This window comes from Hemiscyllium ocellatum, chromosome 13, assembly GCF_020745735.1.
Source record: "Hemiscyllium ocellatum isolate sHemOce1 chromosome 13, sHemOce1.pat.X.cur, whole genome shotgun sequence".
NCBI lineage: Eukaryota > Metazoa > Chordata > Chondrichthyes > Orectolobiformes > Hemiscylliidae > Hemiscyllium > Hemiscyllium ocellatum.
Window position 1 is genome coordinate 25281238 of NC_083413.1, and position 24231 is coordinate 25305468.

General features: G+C 43.0%; 1 long non-coding RNA gene across 3 annotated transcripts in view; it reads right to left on the reverse strand.

The window, feature by feature from the left end:
- Positions 1 to 24231, reverse strand: part of LOC132821819 (uncharacterized) — a 33390-nt gene that overhangs the window by 1479 nt on the left and 7680 nt on the right. Inside the window, exons 2-4 of one of the 3 annotated variants that reach the window (XR_009645356.1) lie at positions 11000 to 11148; positions 8575 to 8676; positions 336 to 530 (exon numbers count right to left, since the gene is read on the reverse strand). This is a non-coding gene — a long non-coding RNA (uncharacterized LOC132821819). Of the gene's footprint in view, positions 1 to 335; positions 531 to 8574; positions 8677 to 10999; positions 11149 to 11260; positions 11362 to 24231 lie in introns of those variants that run through there. The other 2 variants (XR_009645357.1, XR_009645355.1) reach the window with 2 other exon arrangements.

Consider the following 24231-nt stretch of genomic DNA (forward strand, 5'->3'; position numbering starts at 1 on the left):
AGAGAAAAAAAATTGCAAAACCCCAGATCACTTAAAAGTCTGAAAAACAGATTTCCAAAAAGGAAGATAACTTCAGCTTCTGTTTCCAAGTCTCTCTTAACTGCGGTTCTCTTCCTTGATATTATCCCAGGGGAATTTTCAATACTATCCACTCTCAGTACTGGCTCTTCTATAACTAGAGCTCCAATACACTCACTGAACAATATTTTATGCAAAGTTACTATTTCTTCATTCAAATTTCTTCATTTAAAATTCATCATTTTTAAAAATATTATTGGTGATGTGAATTACTGGCTTTTATGTCCATGCCCAAACGTAACATTCTCAGCTTCTACCTTCAATTCACTTCTTCACTCCTGACCTTTGGCCTCCTGGAGCAAAGAGTATGGATGATGGCCAAGTTGTGGATTTGCTCCTGGCTTGACCCAGGTAAGGATACTTGCAGCAGGATGGACACCTGAGGAAGCACTGGAAGGGAGGTCATTGGTTTGTTATCTTTTTTCCTTGATGTTATCCACATTCAGGTGACCCTGGAGAGGGAACAGTGAAGTGGATTAACCATGCTAAATAGACTTTGTGTCCAGGCTAGGTGAATGAGCCATGGTAAATGGGGAGTTATGGGGATAGGGTGGGATGCTGGTTAGAGGATTGGTGCAGACTGGACAAACCAAATGGTTTCTATCATCACAGTAGGATTTTCATGATTCACTGGAATTCACACAAGTGCACATAGAATTCTTACAGTGTGGACGCCGGCCATTTGGCCCATCAAGTTTACACTGATTCTGAAAGGCATCCCACCCACACCCTACCCTATTACCATGTAACCCTGCATTTCCCATGGCCAGTCCACCTACACTGCATATTGGACTGTGGGAGGAAACTGGAATGTCCAGGGGAAACCCAAATAGACACAGGGAAAATGTACAAACTCCACACACAAAATTGTCTGAGGGAGGCATCAAACCTGGGTTCCTCGTGCTGTGAGGCAGCAGTGCTAACCACTGAGCCACCATGGCATTGATGCTGGGACTAATTATCTTGTTCCCTTTTCGTTGAGTTATTAAAGAACCAGTGCTTTCAAAAAAAAACTGAGCAAAAGGTGATCTTAAACCACTAGTTGGTTCTTTAAAGTGACCATACAGTGTTAGGGAGCACTTCTGTGTTCACTGCATTTGGTGTGGGACTGGAGTCACATCTTGGCCCAGACTATTTGAGATAGCAGCTGTCCTTTCCTAGAGGGCATTAGTTAACCAGTTGTTTTTTAATCACAGTTTCATTGGTCACTTTTACTGATCCCAGCTTTCTTAAAAATTATTTTAAGGATTTGAATGTACATTCTCTGGATTACAATCACTAACCAATAAAACATGTAAAATAAACTTATTAAACCCAAGTCTGTCTTGTGCTTTCTTTGTGCCTTTATCCATTTATATCTTCCAGGATTTGTTTGAATTTCTGGATCACCTTCGTACTTGCACCTCATGTTGTCACCTGTTTCTTCCAAATCCTTGTTTTCCCTCTCCAAATATATTACCTTCATGTTAAATCGTATCTAATGCTGAATTGCCCACTCTGTTGATCATGGAGGTCCTTAAATTCCCTTTGAAGACTTACCCTCAGAGGGATGCTTATTAGCCTTTGCTTCCTAATGGAAGATGAATACTGTCTCTGACATCATTACTTGGAAGGCTGGGATGCATTGGCCTTTTACAGAATGCAATGTTCTCTTGGCACGGAGTCTCAGTAGAGTTAGGATGTGTTCGCTCCACCCAAAACAATGACTGAAATCCCTGAATATCACCTCAGGCATTGATTCAGGTGAGGCAGACAATCCAGACAAATTTCCAGAAATAACAACCTTGATCCTCTGCAATTTTATCTGACCAATTTCCTTGAGTTATTGTGAAATTGGTTAATTTCAAGTTTGATAGTTTGTTAATTGAATTGTTTTCTGCGTTACAACTTTTACTGAAATGTGTTTTTATTTCTACTTGTTAGATTTCATAAATGCATGAGGAGTTGGGGTTAGAAATAACCTTTTTATGTCTAATTAAAAGACCGTCACATCTGCCTCATCCATGTTTGATTGGATGAGGACAGTTGATTGGCTGGTGTGATTTGTGAATCTAAAGGATGCTTTAACTTGCTCCTGTCTCACACCTGATTACTGACTAATGACATCGGGTGAAATATATATGAGGTAACAGGATCAGGCTTGCGGTTACTTATCTAGAATGATGGTTAAATAAGTAATCAAAAGATGATTGACAACCATAGTACTTTTGAGGGTGTATGTGGCAAAATCAGTTCATGCACATCATGGAGAAATTGAATGTTTTTCTTCAGCCCTTTAATGGAGAAACTGGGATGAAAATGAAAGCTTTGAGAGGGGATAATTGTTAATTTTCCCATAGTAATAGGGTAAGATACCATTCCATGGAATAACTTCAATGGATTAATCATCATTCTTTCAATATGGAGGTCATTTGCCCTTCTCGACTGGAGAGAATATAAAGTCACTGTCTTGTTCTTCTTTGTATTGTGCTGAATTCTAGTGACCTCCCAAATTCTTGTAGTTTGTACAAGCTTTTGAACAGTTTTTTAAAAATCATTTACAGCAACTTCTATGCTGTCTTAAGTGAAATATTTCAAGGTGTTCCACAAGAATGTTTATGAAGATCTACTTCAGTTTTAGAAAAGGTAACCAAAGGAATAGTTAGTGAAAGCGAGTCTTGAAAGAGGATGAAGAGGCAGAAATACTTAGAGGAATTTCAGAGCTTTGGGCCCCAGACAGCTCAAAGCGCAGTGATTAAAGTCAGGTGTACAAGAAGCTAGATTCAAGAGCTGTCAGGCTGGAAGAGATTAGAGCTTGAGTATAAAGGCCATGGAGGGACTTGAAACAAAAGGAATTTTTTAAAAAATTCATTCATGGGATGAAGAGTCCACTGGCTCGGCCAACATCTATTGCCCATCCATTCTTGCCCAGAAGCAAGGGTCAATCTTATTGCTGCGGGTCTGGGGTCACATGTAGGCTAGATCAGGTGAGGATGGCAGTTTCCTTCCCTAAAGGACCCCCAGACGGGTCATTCCGACAATCAAAGATGGATTCATAGTCATCATGAGACTCCTGATTGTAGATATTTATTGAATTCACATTTCACCATGGTGGGATTAGAGTCGGGAACCCCAGATTGTTACCTGGATTTCTGTATTAATAGTCTAGCAATAATAGAACTATTGAGACATTGTGAGAGCTGTGGATATGAATGTTCTGATAACTACAGCACTGCTTCTTCTGTTTTAGTCTTGTTGCAGACACGCTACTGCCAAAGCTGGATTTTCCACATTGTCATTAATGAAAACAAATCAAGCATGAATAATAGCAACCATTAATCCATACATTCTGATGAATAGTCAGCACTGAAAAATAACTCTGTCAAGTCAGGCAGTTTCTGTTGGATGTGAAACAGTTTTTCAGTATCTTGTTTTATAACATTGACCATAACATGTGCACTTCAAATGTGTAAGATAGAGTCAGAGTTTTTACTTGCATGAAAGAGGTCCTTCAGCCCATCATGTCCATGCTGATAATGAAACATCCATCTATTTTCAACTCATTTTTCCAGCACTTGGCTCGTAGTCTTGTATGCTGGGGCATTTTAAATATTCATCTAATTCCTATGTTTCTTGACAGTTCCTGCCTCTACCACCTTTTTAGGTAGAGTTCCAGATACCCACAACCCTTGGGCGAAATATTGTTTTCCACAAATCCTCTCCAAAGCAGTTCCTCCCTTCCCTTAAAATTGTCCCTCCGGGTTATTGATCATCCCCCTCCTCCCTCCCTCTATACCTCTCTTACTGTACTGCTCAATCAGGTTCGCTTCCAGCCTTTCTTACTCTAATGCATATCTAAGTCTGTCTTCAAAAATGAATTGGTGTAGCCCTGGCTGCATCCTGGTGACTCTTTGTATCTTCTAGTGCAATCATATCCTATGGGGTGGAGATCAGAAATGCACACAATTAATCCAGCTATGACCTAATTCATGTTGCATACAGCTCCATTATAACTTCTGCTTTGTATTCAATGCTTTGACTAATAAAGGCCAGTAATTCATATGCCACATTAAGTTCTATGGATGTGAACACTAAGGTGTCCTTGATCCTCTCTACTTCCCAGAGTCCTATAATTCAATGTGTAGTCCCTTGTCTGGTTAGTCCTCCCAAAAGGTATTACTTCTCACTTTCCAGGATTAACTTCTATTGCCATTATTCAGCCATCTATATTGTCCTGTAGGCGAGAAATTCCTCCTTGCTATTTCTCATAGTTTTCATGTCATCTCTGAATTTACTGATCATACCACCTACGTTCACCACTAGATCATTAATGTATATAATGGCTCTAAACTCAATACTACACAGCTGGACACCGGCTTTCAGGTCATAAAAACACCCCTCGACCATCGCCCCCTCCTCCTTGCCATTACACCAATTGCAGTGATACAGTTTGCCAAATTGGCCTGAATTTAATGGGTTCTTAGCTTCCTAACCAATCTACTCTGCTATAACCTTGTCAGAAGCCTTATTGAAAAATCGTGTGGACTACAGCAACTGGTCTCTACACACCCAGACATCTTGAAAAATTCAGTCAAATTTGATCCACCATTATTTCAGTGAGACCCACATTGCAGATCTGGAATCCCATGTATGCCAGTTGAGGTAAGGACAGCAGAGTTCATTTGCTGAAGATGGTATTATGAACCAGATTTTTTTAAAAAACAATGATCAATATTATTATGAATGAATGAGAGTACCTTTTTTATTAAGGTGTACTAATTGAATATATTTGTCGCTGGGATCCTCCCTACCCGCTGTCCTGGCAGGTTGTGAAATTGTCTGGCTAGAGCTGTTGTCTACTAACATTAACATTGTATTACTATCCAGCAAGTGAGCAAATCAGAAATAATAAATAAATAGACAATATATGCTCAATGACAACTTTGAAGGGAGCACAAGAGCAGAGGAATCCCAGGGTTCACGTGCCTGATTCTCTAAAGGTAGTTAAGGCGGCTTATGGGATCATTGGGTTTATAAACAAAAGCTTCGACTATATAAACAAGTAAGTAATGCTACACCTTGTTATGAAGGTGAAGGGGTACTGTATCTTTGAGAGGCACACACAGTCCTGGAGAATTTACAATGTAACATTTGGTCCAGCAGCTAGCAGTACCTGGGTTGCTCTGAGACAAAAGCCAGTTCAAATTCAGCCAGTTTAAATTATGCCCCAAGATACTAAACTCCAATCAAGTTTGAATTTGGTATTTTGATGATATTAAAACAATGAAGTGATTTGATGCTTTGGGGTATAAATATTAAACCAATTGAACAGTTGGAAGAGAACTGCCAAGACACCAACACATGCAGAGTACCTGCACAATAGCTCTCTTACAGGTTATTGATAGATAAAGGTACCTGTAAAACAGAAACCCTAAGAAGAAAAAGAAAAGACGACAGAGGAAGATACAAAGAGAAGATTCGACAACTGGCTGGTTTTAAAATTTGAATTTTTTTGTAAATCGTAAGTGTTTTATTGGACCAGTATGAAAGAAGAGAAAGTAAAAGATAGGTTAGAGAAAGGAGTTGTATATAGTTGTTAGTTAATTATTCTCTGCTAGACCTTTCAAAAAAAAAGTTGTTAATTTTTACTTTAAATGGTGACCTTTGGGATAGTTCGTGGCCTCTCAAATTTTCAGATTACCACATGGGGTAAATCTTTTCTGTGTTGCTGGTTTAAATTAGCAGGAGGGGTTTACCCTGTGTCGTAACAATGTTGACAGATCATTGGTCAAACCACATTTGGGGTATTGTATTCCAAACTGGGTACCTTATTTAATGAAGGATTTTAAAGCTCTGGGTACATTTAAAAGAATTTACTAGAATGATAATAGAAATGATAGATTTTAAATACAAAAAGATTAGAGAAATTGGACTTCAATTCATTGAAAACAGATGATTAACAGGTAACCTTAATGAGGTGTTCAAAATTATGAACAATTTTGATAGGGTAAAGGAGGATTTTTTTTTCTGTAAACTGGTAGCTAAAGGTCATAATTTCAAGATTGTCAGCGAGAGTCAGGAGTGAGATGAGGAGAAACTTCTTCACTCAGGAGTTGTTCAGACTTGGAATTAGCTGCTTGGGAGAGAAGCGTAGCGATATTCTGTAGGAAGTTTCAAAAGTGTGTTGGATATATATTTAAAAGTGATAGGGCTACAGAATGGGACTAACTGGGTTGTTCTTTCAGAAGCTGGTACAGACATGATGAATTGAATGGCCTTCTGTACTGTAAAATTTCATGATTCTAATTACTACTATTTTTTATGAAAAAATCATTAGTACTGGGGTCCATGCAATTGTATCAGTGCCAAGAGGTTTTAAAAAAACGGTGAGAAGCACTGAGTTTGAAAGAAGAAAATAAAGAGGAGATGAGGGGGAGGCAGAGGTGGGGTTGGTGAATAATCAGCATAATTAATGGAGATATCCATGCAGATGCTAAATCTCCCCATGAACCATCTTAGCCTTGTTCAATAGTCCCCAGCATCACACATTCCAGTCTTCAACCAATTCAATTCCTGCCACACATAATCTAGAAATGGTTGAAGGCACTGGATACTGCATAGGACATGGACCCTGACAACAGTCCGGTAATAACATTGAAGACTTTTGCTCCAGAGCTTGCCACTCCCCCAGTTAAACTGTTCTAGTACCATAACAGCACTGGCATCTACCTGTCAATGTGGAAAATTGCCCAGGTTTTTCCTATACACAAAAGGTAGGACAAATCCAACTGGCCAATAACTGCTCTATCAGTCCACTTTTGATTATCAGTACAGTGACGAAGGTGTCAATCACAGTGCTATCACGCAGCACCTACACAGCAATAATCTTGTTCTGTCAGGACCACTCAGCTCATGACCTCGTTACAGTCGTGGTTCAAGCATGGGCAAGAGCTGAATTCCACAGGTGGGGTGACAGTGACTGTCTTTGAAATCAAGGCCACAGTCGACTAAGTGCGGCATCGCGGAGACCTAGCAAAATTAGAATCAATGAATACTGGGGGCAGCTCTCTGCTTGCTGGAGTCATGACTGGCACAAAGGAAGATGGTTGTGGTTGCTGGAGGTCAGTCATCTCAGTTCCAGGGCGTCTCTGCAGGAGTTCCTCAGGGTAGAATCTTGGACCCAACCATCTTTAGCTGCTTCATCAACAACCTTTTTTCCCATTATAAAGTTAGAAGTGTGGAATCTTGCTAATGATTCCAGTATGTCAGCACATTTCTGATTCCTCAGATACAGATACAGTCCATATTCAAATGGAACAAGATCTGGGCAATATCCACATATGGGCTGAAAAATGGCATGTAATATTTGCACCATACAAATGCCAGGCAATGACCATCTTCACTTGGAGACAATCTAACCACTGCCCCTTGACATTCAATTGTGTTGCTATCACTGAATTCCTCCAACCACCAACCAACCAACATCTTGGGGGTTATCATTGGCTAGTCATATAAATACAATGGCTATATGAGCAGGTAAGAGACTAGGAATACTGCAGTGAATAACTTACATGTCTCTACCCAAAGTCTGTCCACCATCAGGAGTGTGAAGGAATGCTCCCCAGTTGCCTGGATGAGTGCAGTTCCAACAACATTCAAGAACGTTGGCACCATCCTGGTGAAAGCAGCAAGCTTGATTGACACCATCTCTACAAGCATCCACTCCCTTCACCAGTGCTCATTCCCAGGAATGTATACTATCTACAAGGTGCACTGCAAAAATTCACCCAAGGTCCTAGGCAACACCTTCAAGCCCACAACAACTTTAATCCAGAAAGGCAAGAGTAGTAGATACATGGGAACACCATCCAACTTGCAAGCTCCCTTCCAACCACTTACCATCCTAACTTGGAAATGTATCACCATTCCCTCAGTGTCACTAGGCCAAGGATATTGTGCACCACCTGACAGCATATGGACTGCATCAGTTCAAGAAGGCAGCTCAACTGTCACCTTTCAAGGATGATTAGGGACAGGCAATAAATGCTGGCCCGCCAGCAATGCCCACGTTCCATGATTGAGTTAAAAACATAACTAATGTATCATTTTTAATTGTTTCCTTTTTTTCTGTCCTTTCCATTCTGCTGGTTTATTTCTTTGACTGATCACTTTGATTGAAGAAGACTGTCAAGATGCCAGTGCTAAGAAGGTCCCTTCTCTCATGTCCCTTATTTCCTTATAGTAATATGCTATATGTATTTTCATACCTTTAACAACTAAGAGGAATCATTGTTACAGTTCACTGCAGGTGAGATGGTGGCACAGTGGTACTGGATCTAAGCCAGACCAAAACTCTGGAGATGTGTTTAAATTGCCCCATGGCACCTGGTGGAATTTAAATCAATGATTAAAGCTGTAATTGAAGGCTGGTGTTGATGATCGTGACTATGAAACAATCATTGACTTTTCTGAAAGCCTATCTGGTTTGTTGGTATCCTTTAGGGAACTTGTTCTTACCTTCTGAGGTCTACATGTGGCTCTTAACTACACTCTGGTCACTTGAATCAAGGAGAGTCGGGCTGGACAACAAACACTGGTCTTACCAATGACATCAACTTCCTATAAAAGAATAAATCCTGTCTAACAGTTATCAGGTCAAACACAGAAGTACAGTACCTTTTCAGCTCTGGAGGCATAAAGACACATTCTCACAGACAGCCGCATCTACACTGAGAATTATTCTCAGATACACTAACATACTCAATTACACAGACATATACTTACAGATTAAAGTCTGGTTGAAGATTTGTAGCTCGGGTGTCCGTTGTTGTGGTTCTGTTCGCCGAGCTGGAAGTTTTTGCTGCAAATGTTTCGTTCCCTGGCTAGGGAACATCATCAGTGCTATTGGAGCCTCCTGTGAAGCGCTGCTTTGATGTTTCTTCCGGTATTTATAGTGGTTTGTTCTTGCCGCTTCCAGGTGTCAGTTTCAGCTGTAGTAGTCGGTATGTGGGGTCCGGGTTGATGTGTCTGTTGATGGATCTTCTTGCCGTTTCCGGGTGTCAGTTTCAGCTGTAGTGGTTTGTATATGGGGTCCAAGTCTATGTGTCTGTTAATGGAGTTTGTGGATGAATGCCATGCCTCTAGGAATTCCCTGGCTGTTCTCTGTCTGGCTTGTCCTATGATGGTAGTGTTTTCCCAGTCAAATTCATGTTCCTGGTTGTCTGAGTGTATGGCTACTAGGGATAGCTGGTCGTGTCGTTTTGTGGCTAGCTGATGTTCATGGATGCGGATTGTTAGCTGTCTTCCTGTTTGTCCTATATAGTGTTTTGCGCAGTCCTTGCATGGTATTTTGTAAACTACGTTAGTTTGGCTCGTGCTGGCTATTGGGTCCTTCGTTCTAGTGAGTTGTTGTCTGAGTGTGGAAGTTGGCTTGTGTGCTGTTATGAGTCCTAAGGGTCGCAGTAGTCTGGCTGTCAGTTCTGAGACGCTCCTGACGTATGGTAGTGTGGCTAGTCCTTTTGGTTGTGGCATGTCCTCGTTCCGTGGTCTATCTCTTAGGCATCTGGTGATAAAGTTGCGTGGGTATCCGTTTTTGGCGAATACCTTGTATAGGTGTTCCTCTTCCTCTTTTCGCAGTTCTGGTGTACTGCGAAAAGAGGAAGAGGAACACCTATACAAGGTATTCGCCAAAAACGGATACCCACGCAACTTTATCACCAGATGCCTAAGAGATAGACCACGGAACGAGGACATGCCACAACCAAAAGGACTAGCCACACTACCATACGTCAGGAGCGTCTCAGAACTGACAGCCAGACTACTGCGACCCTTAGGACTCATAACAGCACACAAGCCAACTTCCACACTCAGACAACAACTCACTAGAACGAAGGACCCAATAGCCAGCACGAGCCAAACTAACGTAGTTTACAAAATACCATGCAAGGACTGCACAAAACACTATATAGGACAAACAGGAAGACAGCTAACAATCCGCATCCATGAACATCAGCTAGCCACAAAACGACACGACCAGCTATCCCTAGTAGCCATACACTCAGACAACCAGGAACATGAATTTGACTGGGAAAACACTACCATCATAGGACAAGCCAGACAGAGAACAGCCAGGGAATTCCTAGAGGCATGGCATTCATCCACAAACTCCATTAACAGACACATAGACTTGGACCCCATATACAAACCACCACAGCTGAAACTGACACCCGGAAACGGCAAGAAGATCCATCAACAGACACATCAACCCGGACCCCACATACAAACTACTACAGCTGAAACTGACACCCGGAAGCTGCAAGAACAAACCACTATAAATACCGGAAGAAACATCAAAGCAGCGCTTCACAGGAGGCTCCAATAGCACTGATGATGTTCCCTAGCCAGGGAACGAAACGTTTGCAGCAAAAACTTCCAGCTCGGCGAACAGAACCACAACATACTTACAGATACACAGTCACACCAAACTATTACACATACAGCTACACACCACTACCAAGACACAGACAGTCACACTGATACAAACACAGACAAGCTGCACAGAGTTACATATACACAGTCACACCAGTGGCACATGGACTTGGATTCTTGGCAAACTGAAAGTCATGCTCTCTACCCATTAAGTGACGTTCTTGTAAAATTACAACAGACTGAATTTAGAGATTTTCCAATCACTTGGTTCAAACTTTGAAATGGTCAGAGAACGAGACACAGAACGAAACTTTCCATACTAAGTGAAATTCTGCACATTCCTGGGAAAGGTTAAATTTACTCTCAGAACAAATGGTCACCTGGAATAGTAAACACAGTTAGTCAGGCATTGGGCAGTCTGTGGTCCCGGGATTACAGACTCAGAACTGCCTCCAACTTTATCTCCAATCCTGGCTGCAGTTGTCCGGTCTATACCTGCAACGTAGAGACTTACCTGTGCAGCCGGTCAGGAAGGTGATTAGAGCAGTTTGTGACGTCCTGCTCTTTCACTGTCTCCCCTTTCTTAGTGTTCCTCAGTGCCTTCCCCTCTCCCTCACCACCTCCTGACATCGGCGCTGCAATCTGAGACTCGAGGGCGGAAACCTGTTTAAGAGAGATACTCAAATCGATTTCATTTTCGCTCTGAAAACCATAACCCGAGTAAATCAACAGGTCAAACTAGTTGGTGACGGAGGGGATGTTGTGAAACTGATACCTGATGTGGAGAACATTCCGGAGACGTTCAGGGAGAGGCTGAGGTTCCCCGTAAACTTTTCGAAGCCACCCACATGTTTGAGAACCCGTGACCTCATGAACATCTTCAAAATTACAACCCTATCAACATATAGCCAATAAATCAGATCCTAAAGAGGCGGACAAAAACAGGAGTCCAACTGCCACCAACAACAGCCAGCTGGAAAATTGCCCAGTTGCTGGTGGAACAATTGCATTCATGTAGCGCCTTTTATCACCTCACGACATAATTGACAAACAATGGAGTATTTTCAAATTTTAAAAAAGTCAGAAGTTGTTGGAGAAGCGCAGCAGGTCTGGCAGCACCTGGGAATAGAAATAAACTCACGTTTTGCGTCTGTATTGGCTCTTATTCTGCAGAAAAGTCACGTTGGACTTGAGAACTTATCACTTTCTATCTCCAGACCTACTGAGCTGCTTTAAATAAAATCCGAAATAACTGCAGATGCTATACATCAGAAACAAGAACAGAAGTTGCTGGAAAACCTCAGCAGATCTGGCAGCATCTGTGAGCAGAAGTCTGGAGTAACCCACCCAGACCCATTCCCCTCCCCTATTATTCTCCATTTGCCCCTGACTAATGCACCTAACCTACACATCCTAATACTGTTGTGGTTCTGTTCGCCGAGCTGGGAGTTTTTGTTGCAAACGTTTCGTCCCCTTTCTAGGTGACATCTTCAATGCTTGGGAGCCTCCTGTGAAGCGCTTCTGTGCTGATTCCTCCGGCATTTATAGTGGTTTGAATCTGCCACTTCCGGTTGTCAGTTGCTGTCCGCTGCAGTGGTCGGTATATAGGGTCTAGTTCAATGTGTCTGTTGATAGAATTTGTGGATGAGTGCCATGCCTCTAGGAATTCCCTGACTGTTCTCTGTTTGGCCTGCCCTATAATAGTGGTGTTTGTCCCAATCGAATTTGTGTTGTTTGTCATCTGAGTGTATGGCTACATCCTAGTATACTGTGGACAATTTGGCATGGCCAATTCACCTAACCTGCATATCTTTGGAGTGTGGGAGGAAACTGGAGCATCCGGAGAAAGCCCATGCAGACATAGGAAGAGTGTGCAAACTCCACACAGTCACTGAGGCTGGAATCAAACCCAGGTCCCTGGCGCTGTGGGGCAGCAGTGCTAACCACTGAGCCATTTCCTCAGGGTCTCAAACCTCCCTTAGAATTCCTCAGGGTCTGTTTTTGTTCCTCAGCTGCTTTCTCCAGCATTTTCTGCATTTCACGTTTCCAGCTTCAGCAGGGCTGTTACTTAGAGTCATAGAGATGTACAACATGGAAACAGATCCTTCAGTCCAACCCGTCTATGCTGACCAGGTATTCCAACCCAATCTAGTCCCACCTGCCAGCACCTGGCCCATATCCCTCCAAACCCTTCCTATTCATATACCCATCCAAATGCCTCTTAAATGTTGCAATTGTACCAGCCTCCACCACATCCTCTGGCAGCTCATTCCATACATGTACCACCCTCTGCATGAAAACGTTGCCCGTTAGGTCTCTTTTATATCCTTCCCCTCTCACCCTAAACCTATGCCTTCTAGTTCTGGACTCCCCGACCCCAGGGAAAAGACGTTGTCTATTTATCCTATCCATGCCCCTCATAATTTTGTAAACCTCTACAAGGTCACCCCTCAGCCTCCGACGCTCCAGGGAAAACAGCCCCAGCCTGTACAGCCTCTCCCTGTAGCTCAGATCCTCCAACCCTGGCAAAATCCTTGTAAATCTTTTCTGAACCCTTTCAAGTTTCACAACATCTTTCCGATAGGAAGGAGACTAGAATTGCACGCAATATTCAAACAGTGGCCTAACCAATGTCCTGTACAGCCGCAACATGACCTCCCAACTCCTGTACTCAATGCTCTGATCAATAAAGGAAAGCATACTAAATGCCTTCTTCACTATCCTATCTACCTGCGACTCCACTTTCAAGGAGCTATGAACATGCACTCCAAGGTCTCTTTGTTCAGCAACACTCCCTAGGACCTCACCATTAAGTGTATAAGTCCTGCTAAGATTTGCTTTTTGTTGCCATAGGTTAAGGAAGGAAAATACATAGGAACTAGGAGCAGGAGTAGGCCATTTGACCCCTGGGTCCTGCTGGGCCATTCAATAAGATCGTGGCTGATCTTTTCATGGACTCAATTCCACTTACCCACCTGATCATAACCCTTAATTCCTTTACTTTTCAAAAATCTATTTATTTTTGCCTTAAAAACATTCATCGAGGTAGCCTCAATGGCTTCACTGGGCAGAGAATTCCACATATTCACAAACCTTTGGGTGAAAAAGTTCCTCCTCGGCTACTTTGTGTATCGCAAACTCCCAGGAAAAGCAACGAAGGACAGAATGGTTCCAGCACAGAAAGAGATCATCCGGCCAGTTTGTCCAGGTCTGTTCTGTGCCAGAGATTGTTTTTCTACATACAGATCTGATTCTATTTTGAAGGCCTCTATTGAACCTGCCTCCACCACCCTTCGGGGCAATGGATTCCAGCCTCTCACCACTGGCTGAGAGAATTCATCTTCCTCATCTCACTGCTCTTTTAAAAATTAGATAAGGACAAGAAGGTACTTTCTTAAAAAATGGTTATTAAGGGATAAATATCGAACAGACATCAGTGTGAACCCTCTCCCTGGTCTGCAGAATGGTGCAATGGTAGCTTTTATGTTTAAACAAGGTTGAATTCAAAAGCTGTTGTCACCTGTGGTTTTCAGTACTCCCTCGCTCCTTTCACTGGCTTCCCAACCCTTCTTTCCAGGAACTGCTATATTTTTCCTGTCTCACTTCCTTATCACTCCCACTCTTGCACAGCCATGCAGGGTCCTCATTGCCCAGATCATTCAGTTCCAAGTCCTTTTCCAAAAACTCTTTCCCCAAAAAGCCGTAGATGTTAGGAGTTGAAAAGTGTGGCACTGGAAAAGCACAGCAGATGAGGCAGCTTTCGAGGAGCGGGAGAATCAATGTTTCGGGCATAATCCCCTCATCTGGAATGTGAGGGGAGGTGGGGGTGATGAGGGGGAAGGGAACTGTGAGATAACTAGGAGGGGGAATGATACCGGGGGAAGATAGCTGGGAAGGCGATAGGTGGATGCAGGTGAGGCATGATGGTGAGAGGTTGGAGCGGAGGGTTTAGCAAATAGATGGGAAGGAAGAATGACAAGTGGGACAGTTCAAGAGGGCGGTGCCAAGTTGGAGGGTTGGATCTGGGATGAGTTGGGGGAGGGGAGATGAAGAAACTGGTGAAATCAACATTGATGCCGTGTGATTGGAAGGTCTCAACGGGGAAGATGAGGTATTCTTCGTCCAGGCGTTGGATGGCTAGGATTCAGCAGTTGAGTAGGCCCAGGACTTGCATGTCCTTGAGGGAGTGGAAAGAGGTGTTGAAGTGGTCGGCCACAGGGCGGTGGAGTTGTTGGTGTGTGTATCCCAGAGATACTCTCTGAAATATTCTGCAAGTTGGCATCCTGTCTCCCTACTGTAGAGGAGATTGACCACTTCAACTCCCCCTACCACTCCACCAAGGACATGTAACTCCTGGGCCTCCACCTCCAAATCCTAGCCACCCAACGCCTGGAGGAAGAAAGCATCTTCCGCCTTGGGACCTTCCAATCACATGGCATCAACATCGATTTCACCAGTTTCTTCATTTCCCCTCCGTCCACCTCATCCCAGATCCACGGCCATCCACCTATTGCCTTCCCAACTACCTTCCCCTCAGCCCCACCCCCACCCTTCTATTTATCTCTCAGCCCCCTTCCCTCACCACATTTCCGTTGAAGGTCTTATGCCCAAAACATTGATTCTCCTGCTCCTTGGATGCTGCCTGACCTGCTATGCTTTTCCAGCACCACACTTTCAACTCTGATCTTCAGCATCTGCACTCCTCACTTTCTCCTGTGGATGTTAGGAGTCAATTCAAATTGCCATGCTGGAGATGGATAGATTCTAGCTCAGTTAGAGCATTGAGAACTATATTGAGAACCAATCCTTCAATCAGCATCCCACCCAGACTCATTCTGTCCCCATAACGGTTAGCAAAGAGTCAGACGAGTCGAAAGAGAACAATTCAATAATGTTGATGATCCAAACTGGTACCAGCACTGTACTTTCCTGATTTATTTTCCCTTCCACATCCACAGTGTTGTGTCTCATGACATGTCTTGTCTCTTTGTGTATTTACAACCATTTCTAGTTGTAAGTGCGTGGAACTTTAAGAAAGGAGTAAAGTTTTTGTTTTAGAGTTATTGATTAGCTTCTAAATAATGGTCACTGGACTCGAAATATTTATTCTGTTTTATCTCCTCAAATGCTGCTGGGCCTACTGAGTTTCTTCAGCAAGTTTTATTTTTCTTACAGATTAGCTCTTTGACTTGTCTCTTTTTTAGCATTGGTTGAACAGTTGGTTGAAGACAATAAATAGTTATTTTCTTGTTAATGGAAAAAAAGTGCTATTCTTTGTATCTGAGTTTGGACAGTAAAATTGGGCAATTTGGTGCTTTAATTAAATGTTTACATTTGTGATGACTCGAGGAATAGTGAGATTTGATTTCCAGTGCACTATTCTGATGAGTCTTAATGACATTTTGGGGGTGGGGGAGTCTTTGTCCAGGTTTTTGAAACAAAGGCACCGTAAGATTGGATGTAGAATTCAGTAAGTGATGAGGAATAAGAGGAAACACAGGTTTTGTACAAACAAACAAAAATGGCTCTAGAACCTGCTAAACTCTTCCTTCAGGTGGAAGACATAGCTCTGATCTTTTATGAGAGATTCAAAAGCCAAGTTGATTGAACTGGAAAGTAAAAAGTGAGGTCTGCAGATGCTGGAGATCAGAGCTGAAAATGTGTTGCTGGTTAAAGCGCAGCAGGTCAGGCAGCATCCAAGGAACAGGAAATTTGACGTTTCGGGTCAGAGCCCTTCATCAGGAATGAGGAGAGGGTGCCAGGCAGGCTCAGATAAAAGGTAGGGAGGAGGGACTTGGGGGAGGGTCAATGGAGATGTGATAGGTGGAAGGAGGTCAAGGTGAGGGTGATAGGCCGGAGTGGGGTGGGGGCGGAGAGGTCAGGAAGAAGATTGCAGGTTAGGAGGGCGGTGCTGAGTCCAAGGGAATCGACTGAGACAAGGTGGGGGGAGGGGAAATGAGGAAACTGGAGAAATCCGAGTTCATCCCTTGTGGCTGGAGACTCCCCCCAGACGTGATCGATGATGCCCTCCACCGCATCTCCTCCACTTCCCGCTCCTCCGCCCTTGAGCCCCGCCCCTCCAACCGCCACCAAGACAGAACCCCACTGGTTCTCACCTACCACCCCACCAACCTCCGTATACAGCGTATCATCCGCCGTCATTTCCGCCAACTCCAAACGGACCCCACCACCAGGGATATATTTCCCTCCCCTCCCCTATCAGCGTTCTGCAAAGACCACTCCCTTCGTGACTCCCTCGTCAGGTCCACACCCCCCATCAACCCAACCTCCACTCCCGGCACCTTCCCCTGCAACCGCAGGAAATGTAAAACTTGCGCCCACACCTCCTCCCTTACTTCTCTCCAAGGCCCCAAGGGATCCTTCCATATCCGCCACAAATTCACCTGCACCTCCACACACATCATCTATTGCATCCGCTGCACCCGATGTGGCCTCCTCTATATTGGGGAGACAGGCCGCCTACTTGCAGAATGCTTCAGAGAATACCTCTGGGACACCCGAACCAACCAACCCAACCACCCTGTGGCTCAACACTTTAACTCTCCCTCCCACTCCACCGAAGACATGCAGGTCCTTGGACTCCTCCATCGCCAGAACATAACAACACGACGGTTGGAGGAAGAGTGCCTCATCTTCCGCCTGGGAACCCTCCAGCCACAAGAGATGAACTCGGATTTCTCCAGTTTCCTCATTTCCCCTCCCCCCACCTTGTCTCAGTCGATTCCCTTGGACTCAGCACCGCCCTCCTAACCTGCAATCCTCTTCCTGACCTCTCCGCCCCCACCCCCTCTCCGGCCTATCACCCTCACCTTGACCTCCTTCCACCTATCACATCGCCATCGCCCCTCCCCCAAGTCCCTCCTCCCTACCTTTTATCTGAGCCTGCCTGGCACCCTCTCCTCATTCCTGATGAAGGGCTCTGGCCCGAAACGTCGAATTTCCTGTTCCTTGAACTGGAAAGTAACTTAGAAGTGGAATTGCCTGCCCAGTGCGAAGATGACAGAATTAATTGAAGAACTAATGCAGTATTTGAGCTTAATAGAGATACAGGAGAGACCAGGCACTCCAAGCAAAGCGACATCAGAATCCACTCATACTGAGATGCAGTTAAAGCAGTCCGAACTTGAGGAAATGATGAAAATAACTGGAAATGGCAGAGAAAGAGGAGGAAAGAATAAAGAAAGACAAGGAAAGCAACTGCAATTTATAAAGGAATGGAAATGGAAATGGGAAGGCTGGAATTAGAATTTGAGAAGGAGAAAGAGAAAGAACATTGGCTTAAGATGATGCAGCTAAGAGAGGAGATCTCAGAAAATGAAGGGAGTCCTGATGTGGAGAATTGGAGTCATAAAGTGTGATAAGGAAATGCATAAGTTTGTCCGGGCCTTACCCAAACTTGAGGAAAAGGATATAGATGCAATCCTTATGTCATTTGAGGGAATAAGACAACTAACTGGATGCAGTGGGTGAAGGAGAACCGGACACTGTCCGTACAAAATAAATTGGCAGATAGAGGACTTGAAATTTATGCTATACTGTCAGAGGAGGCTTCTAAGGATTATAATACTGTAAAATATACTTTCTAGATGCATATGAGTTATGGAAAGACCAAAAAGGCAAATATTTTAACATTTAAGGCAACAGAAAACACTGAATTTCAAAAGGTTAGGCAGCGTTATTTTGATTGATGCGAGCATGAAGAGTTGAAACCATATAAAAAACTCACTGAAAGATCATTCCCTTGGAAGAATTTAAAGAAGAATGACAGGAGACCTGACTGAATCATATCAGGTTCTTGAGGGATTTAGACAGTTTTGATGGATAAGGGTTATTTCCACTTGTGGCAAAGTCTAGGGCCAGAGATCAGCCATTTAAGATGGAGATAAGGAGGAATTTCTTTGTGAATCTGTGGATTTCAATACTACAGAAGACTGTTGAGGCTGTTTTCAAGAAAGAGTTAGGTATCGCTCTTAGGGCCAAATGGCTCAAAAGTGATGGGAAGAAAGATGGATTTAGGTACTGAGTTGAATGATCAGCCATGATCACATTGAATAGAGAAAGGCCCAAAGGGGTGATTGATTGATTCCTGCTCCTTTTTCAATTTTTCTATGAAGTTGGATTAAAAAGACTATTCAAAGCTGAGACCGATAGACCTTCGATCAGGAAGGGAATCAAGGATGTGACGATGCTGCTCCTTTAACAAGGTTATGTTGTCCTTGGTTTTTTTCAAAAGGGGTTGTAAAAGGCAGAGTATTGACATGGCTACCAGAGACTGCCGAAATTAACAATCCGAGAAAGCCTTTAGGTTTTGTTTAAAACAGTTGTTCAGTGAAAAGGGAGTGGCCAGTTCTCCCAGTTCAGGGAGTTTTCTACTTTGGTTTAGGTTTCGCAGTGAGAAACTGCTGGGGACCGAGAAGCAGCTACAGTGAAAAGAGGTTCCATGCTTCAGTAAATGATCCCTGGCTGATAATCTCTCTCTAACATCTCTCCTGTAAGATCCTAGGTTTGAATTTACCTTTTTTGCCAAAGGGTGTGGTTATGGGAATGTTGCAAGAAATTGAAACAGTACATTTAAGTTGCAATAGAGTTGGCTGGGCTTTCAGATAGGTTGTTATTTTATATTCTGTTCTCTTTTGTTTGTGTTTCATTCAGTATTCTGTAAATAAATTCTGTTTTCCTTAAAACTAACTGGAGTGATTTTCCAGCTGCATCACTCCTAGAATATTCACTGTCCATCCATCTGAGACAACTAAAAATGTTTGGGTCTGGGCTACCTTCTTAAAATATTTTAGGGGGTCTGGCCTGGTCCATAGCAAGGGTTAAAGGGAAAAAGCAAGAAAATGGAGTTGAGGGTTTCTCTGATCAGTCATAGTTTCCTTGAGTAAGGGAGTAGTCTTAAAAGCACTGAACAGTTTACTTCTTCTCCTACACCTTATGCTCTTATAGTCCAAAGTTGTAAAACAGACCTATTTCACGATAGATTTTTAGTTTGGCTGGCAGAGTTACACCTCTTATTTCCATAATATAATGCCTAAAATATGCTGAAGGCTGTGTTTATTTTAACAATTCTAGCATGTATCTCATCAATATGCTAGGGCACCAACAATAAGTTTATGTAGAGAGATTACATGAACTTGTATGCATTCCCTGGCATATCACAAGATTGTGTGGTAATTTTATTGGAGATTGTTAGGAATTTGAATGACAATAAGAACCTTACTTATATTGCACGTGTCATGGTCCCAGCATGCGCAGTAGACCATTTCAGACTGAGGTGAGGAGAAATGTCTTCACTCAGAGGGTGGTGAACTGTGTGGAATTCTCTACAACAGAAGGCTGTAGAGGTTAAGTCACTGAGCATAGTTAAGATAGAAATAGATTTTTAAAAGAGAAAGGTCTTAAGAGGTATGTGGAAAGAACTGGAGTATGCTATTGAGATAGAAGATCAAACATGATCATGCTGAATTGTGGAGCAGGGTTGGTGGGTAGAATGGCCTACACCTGCTCCTATTTCCTGTGTTTTGTGCACATTTAATTCATTAAAAAGTCCCAAAGCTCTTCATTTAAGGACAGATGAAATTGGAGCTAAAGTTCATCATTTGCTTTTTCTTGACTGCTGTGCTATTCACCAAGACCATGGGGGCATTGGTCTTCTACCTTAACACTATCTTCACATACTATCCCACCTAATTTAACAAGCTCATTTATCCACCTCAGGAATATTATCAATACAATCTGGTACTGAGCCTCAAAAGGAGCCATTACTGCAGAAGCCAAAATGCTTAGTCAAAGGTGTTGGTTTTAAGGAGGAAGAAAGTGAGATTTGATTTGATGTATTATTGTCACATGTAGCAAGACAGAGTGAAAATTGTTTATTTGCCTGCTGTTCAGACAAATCATACCTTACATAAGTACATCAGGGTAATAGAACAGAATGCAGATTATAGTGTTACAGTTGTAGAGAAGGTGCAGAGAAAGATCAATTAGAATATATGAGAGGTCTGTTCATAAGTCTAATAACAGTGGGGAAGAAGCTATTTGTGAATCTGTTGGTATATGTTTTCAAACTTTTGTATCTTCTGCCCAATGGAAGAGAATATGACCAGGATGGGAGGGGACTTTAATTGTGTTGGTTGCTTTCCCGAGGCATTAGGAAAGTGTCAATGGAAGGTTTGTGTGATGGACTGGGCTGTGTTCACAACTCTCTGTAATTCCTTGCAGTCTTGAGCATAGCTATTGCCATACCAAGTGTGATGCATCTAGCTAGGATGCTTTCTATGGTGTATCTATAAAAATTGGTCAGAGTCATTGTGGGCAATCTGAATTTCATTAACCGTCTAAGGAAGCAGTGATGTTTGTATGCTTTCTTGACTGTAGTGTCGACATGGACAGAACAGGTTAGATTGTTGGTGATCTTTACTCCTAGGAACATGAAGCTCTCGACCACTTCCTCCTCAGTGCCATTGAAGTTGATACAGTCGTGAGTGCATAAGGAGTACAGTATGGGATCAAGTACGCAGCATCACAGAGTGCCAGAGTTGAGGATTATTGTGGAGGAGGTCTTGTTGCCCATCTTTACTGATTGTGGGCCAGGAAGTCGAGGATCCAGCTACAGAGGTGGAAGCAGAGTCTAAGGTCTCGGAGTTTGGAGAAGAGTTTGCTTGAATTGTGGTGTTGATGACAGAGCTAAAGTCAATTTATAGGAGTCTGATGTACCAGGTAAGTCCTTGTTATCCAGATGTTCCAGAGATGAGTGCAGGGCCAGAGAAATGGTGTATGTTAGATGAGTACAGAGATCTCAGAGGGTTCTGAATATAAAGGAGATTACAGAGGCATGGAGGGGTGAGGCCATGGTGTTAGTTGGAAACAAGGATAAGAACTATTAAAACAAATTGTTGCTCATAGAATTCAAATAGTGAGCTCAAGGATGATTGCCACAAGTTAGGACACAGCAGAGATTTGAAATTACCCTAAGTTTATGGGGGTAGTATGAGGGAAGGCTTTCAACACTGTGGGTGCATCCACACCTCAAAATGACAATTCACTCTACCTTTGGCAATAAGTGCTGCCCTAACTATCACTGTCCCATTCCCTTGTTAGGACCCCAGCTAATAGCCAAAATTTTTTTCCCAGGGTAGGCGAGTCCAAAACTAGAGGGCACAGGGTCGTACAAGTCTACAATGTGAAAGCAGACCCTTTGGCCCAACTTCTCCATGCTGCCCAGTTTTCACAATTATATTTAAGGTGAGCCAGGAAAAGTTATAAAAATATTGAAGGGCAATTATTCGCACAGACAGTGGTATGTCTGTAGAATGAGCTAGCAGAAGACGTGGTGGTGGGGGAGTCTGGTACAATTACAACTTCTAAAAGGCATCTGGATGGGTATGTGAATAGGAAGAGTTTACAGGGACCACAGCCAAATGATGGCAAATGGACCTATTCATTTAGGATAGCTGATCAGGATAGATGAGTTGGGCTGAAAAGTCTGTTTTTATGCTGTACAACTCCGACTTTAAGTCAGATCCCACAGTAAGACATTGCTTGATCGGTCATAAGTTTTAGTTTTGAAATTTGTTTATCATGGAGGTCAGTCACAACAAAGAACATACAAAGTTTACTTCATAAATGAAAAAAAAGTGTATTTTATACTGTAAAAACCAAAGATCTTTTTACAAATATCAGAAAGAACATTATAACATTCACAGCAACCATACAGGTGTGGATGGCATAGTGGCTCAATGGTTGGCATTGCTGCCTCACAGCTCCAGGGATGCAAGTTTAATTCCAGTCTTGGTCAACTCTCTACGTGGAGTTTGCATATTCTCCCCTGTCTGTGAGTGTTTCCCCCCAGTGCTTCAGTTTCCCCCCACAATCCAAATCTGTGCAGGTTAGGTGGATTAGCTGTGGGAAACACAGGGTTACAGGGATAGCATAGGGGGTTGAGTGTGGGTGGAATGCTCTTCAGAGAGTTGGTGTGAACTTGTTGTGCCAAATTGTTTGTTTGTGCATTGTGGGGATTCTATGAGATACTTACAATGAAAGATCACCCTGTCTCTACTTTGTTAGTAGGTGGTCATGGATATAATTGATTTCTTTTTCACCCTCTTCTACATTCACTCAATGCTACTTCTTCAGTGAATGTCTCTTCCTGAGACCTTTAAACAAGCTGCAAACTCCGATCACTTATTTCTTCTTTAGAACTGGGAAGGGCTGAAAAATGATGATTCTTTTGCTCTTGACAAAAAGGATGGTAAAGCTGAGTGGAAGAGCTGATAAGAGTAACTAGGAAAAGAAGCAAGGGAATGTTAGTGATGGTATAGTAGAGATCTAAATGAATTATAAGTGTTAGACTGTATGCGAGGGCAAGTGAGAGACTTTGTGGAGGCAACCAATTAGATTGTCTCAAACTCAGTAATAAAGAAGTCTATGAGCTCTTCACTCATCCTGTTGCAGGTAAGGATTGAGAATATAAGGGAAGATTAGATTAGATTCCCTACAGTGTGAAAACAGGCCCTTCGGCCCAACCAACCCTCCGCACAGTAACCCACCCAGACCCATTTCCCTCTGACTAATACACCTAACACTATGGGCAATTTAGCATGGCCAATGCACCTGACCTGCATATCTTTGGACTGTGGGAGGAAACCAGAGCACCCGGAGGAAACCCACGCAGACACAGGGAGAATGTGCAAACTCCACCCAAGGCTGGAATCGAACCTGGGACCCTGGTGCTGTGAGGCAGCAGTGCTAACCACTGAGTCACCATGCCACCCAGATGATATAAGAAGGCAAGTTACTGTAAAGGAAAGCAGCCAGGGTATTTTTTCTTTGCATTCCAAAAATGGTCCTGGAACAGTGAACAGTGTTAGATGACAAGAGCTGTTTTATGTGTTTAAGACAGACCTGACAGTGAATGACTAAATCATCATTTTCTTTTGAGTCTGCATCACTTGGACTCAAGGAAATGGAGTTGGGACTGAATCAGAGGGAATGGCCACAATGAGAGATAGGAATGGTTTCGAGATTAGAACAACAATGGAAGTGAATGTGAAATCGTACAAATTGACAGATGCAGAAATGTTATGTTGAACAAAAGGCCAAAGGCAAGACTTTGAAAGTGTTGTTGTAGGTGAACGGGAGGATAGATATTGCAGGAACATTTACAGAAAAGAGTGTGGAAGTGGATGTGAGTGATCAGTGGTGCAAGAATTGGAAATTGCCTTATATGTGAGGCAACTAGAAAGACCACGTGAGATGACAAGGCTGAGGGGTGGCCATGAATAAGAGTTAGGGAGTTTTCTTTTGGGAAGAAGAGTTTTAGGGTGGATAAGAGGGCTGTGAACTCAGAGGGAGAGAATGTGTTGGAATTTGATGGAGGTTTAAAATCAGTAAGGATAAGAAGTTGTTTATTGCAGTCGCCAGGTAAACAGTGGGGAAGTTTTGATTTGGAGATGCCGGTGTTGGACTGGGGTGTACAAAGTTAAAAATCACACAACACCTGGTTGTAGTCCAACAGATTTATTTGGAAGCACTAGCTTTCGGAGCGCTGCTCCTTCGTCAGGAGATTAGCAGTGAGAATAGAGTGGGAAAAGGAACTAAAAGGAGAGACATGGAGAAATGCTTCTTACTGATGGGGTGTCTAGGCCAAATGGGCAAAACACTAAAATCAGAGCCAAACCATGCAGAAGAGAAGAAAGGAAACGTTCCTTCACTGAAAAGCCGATA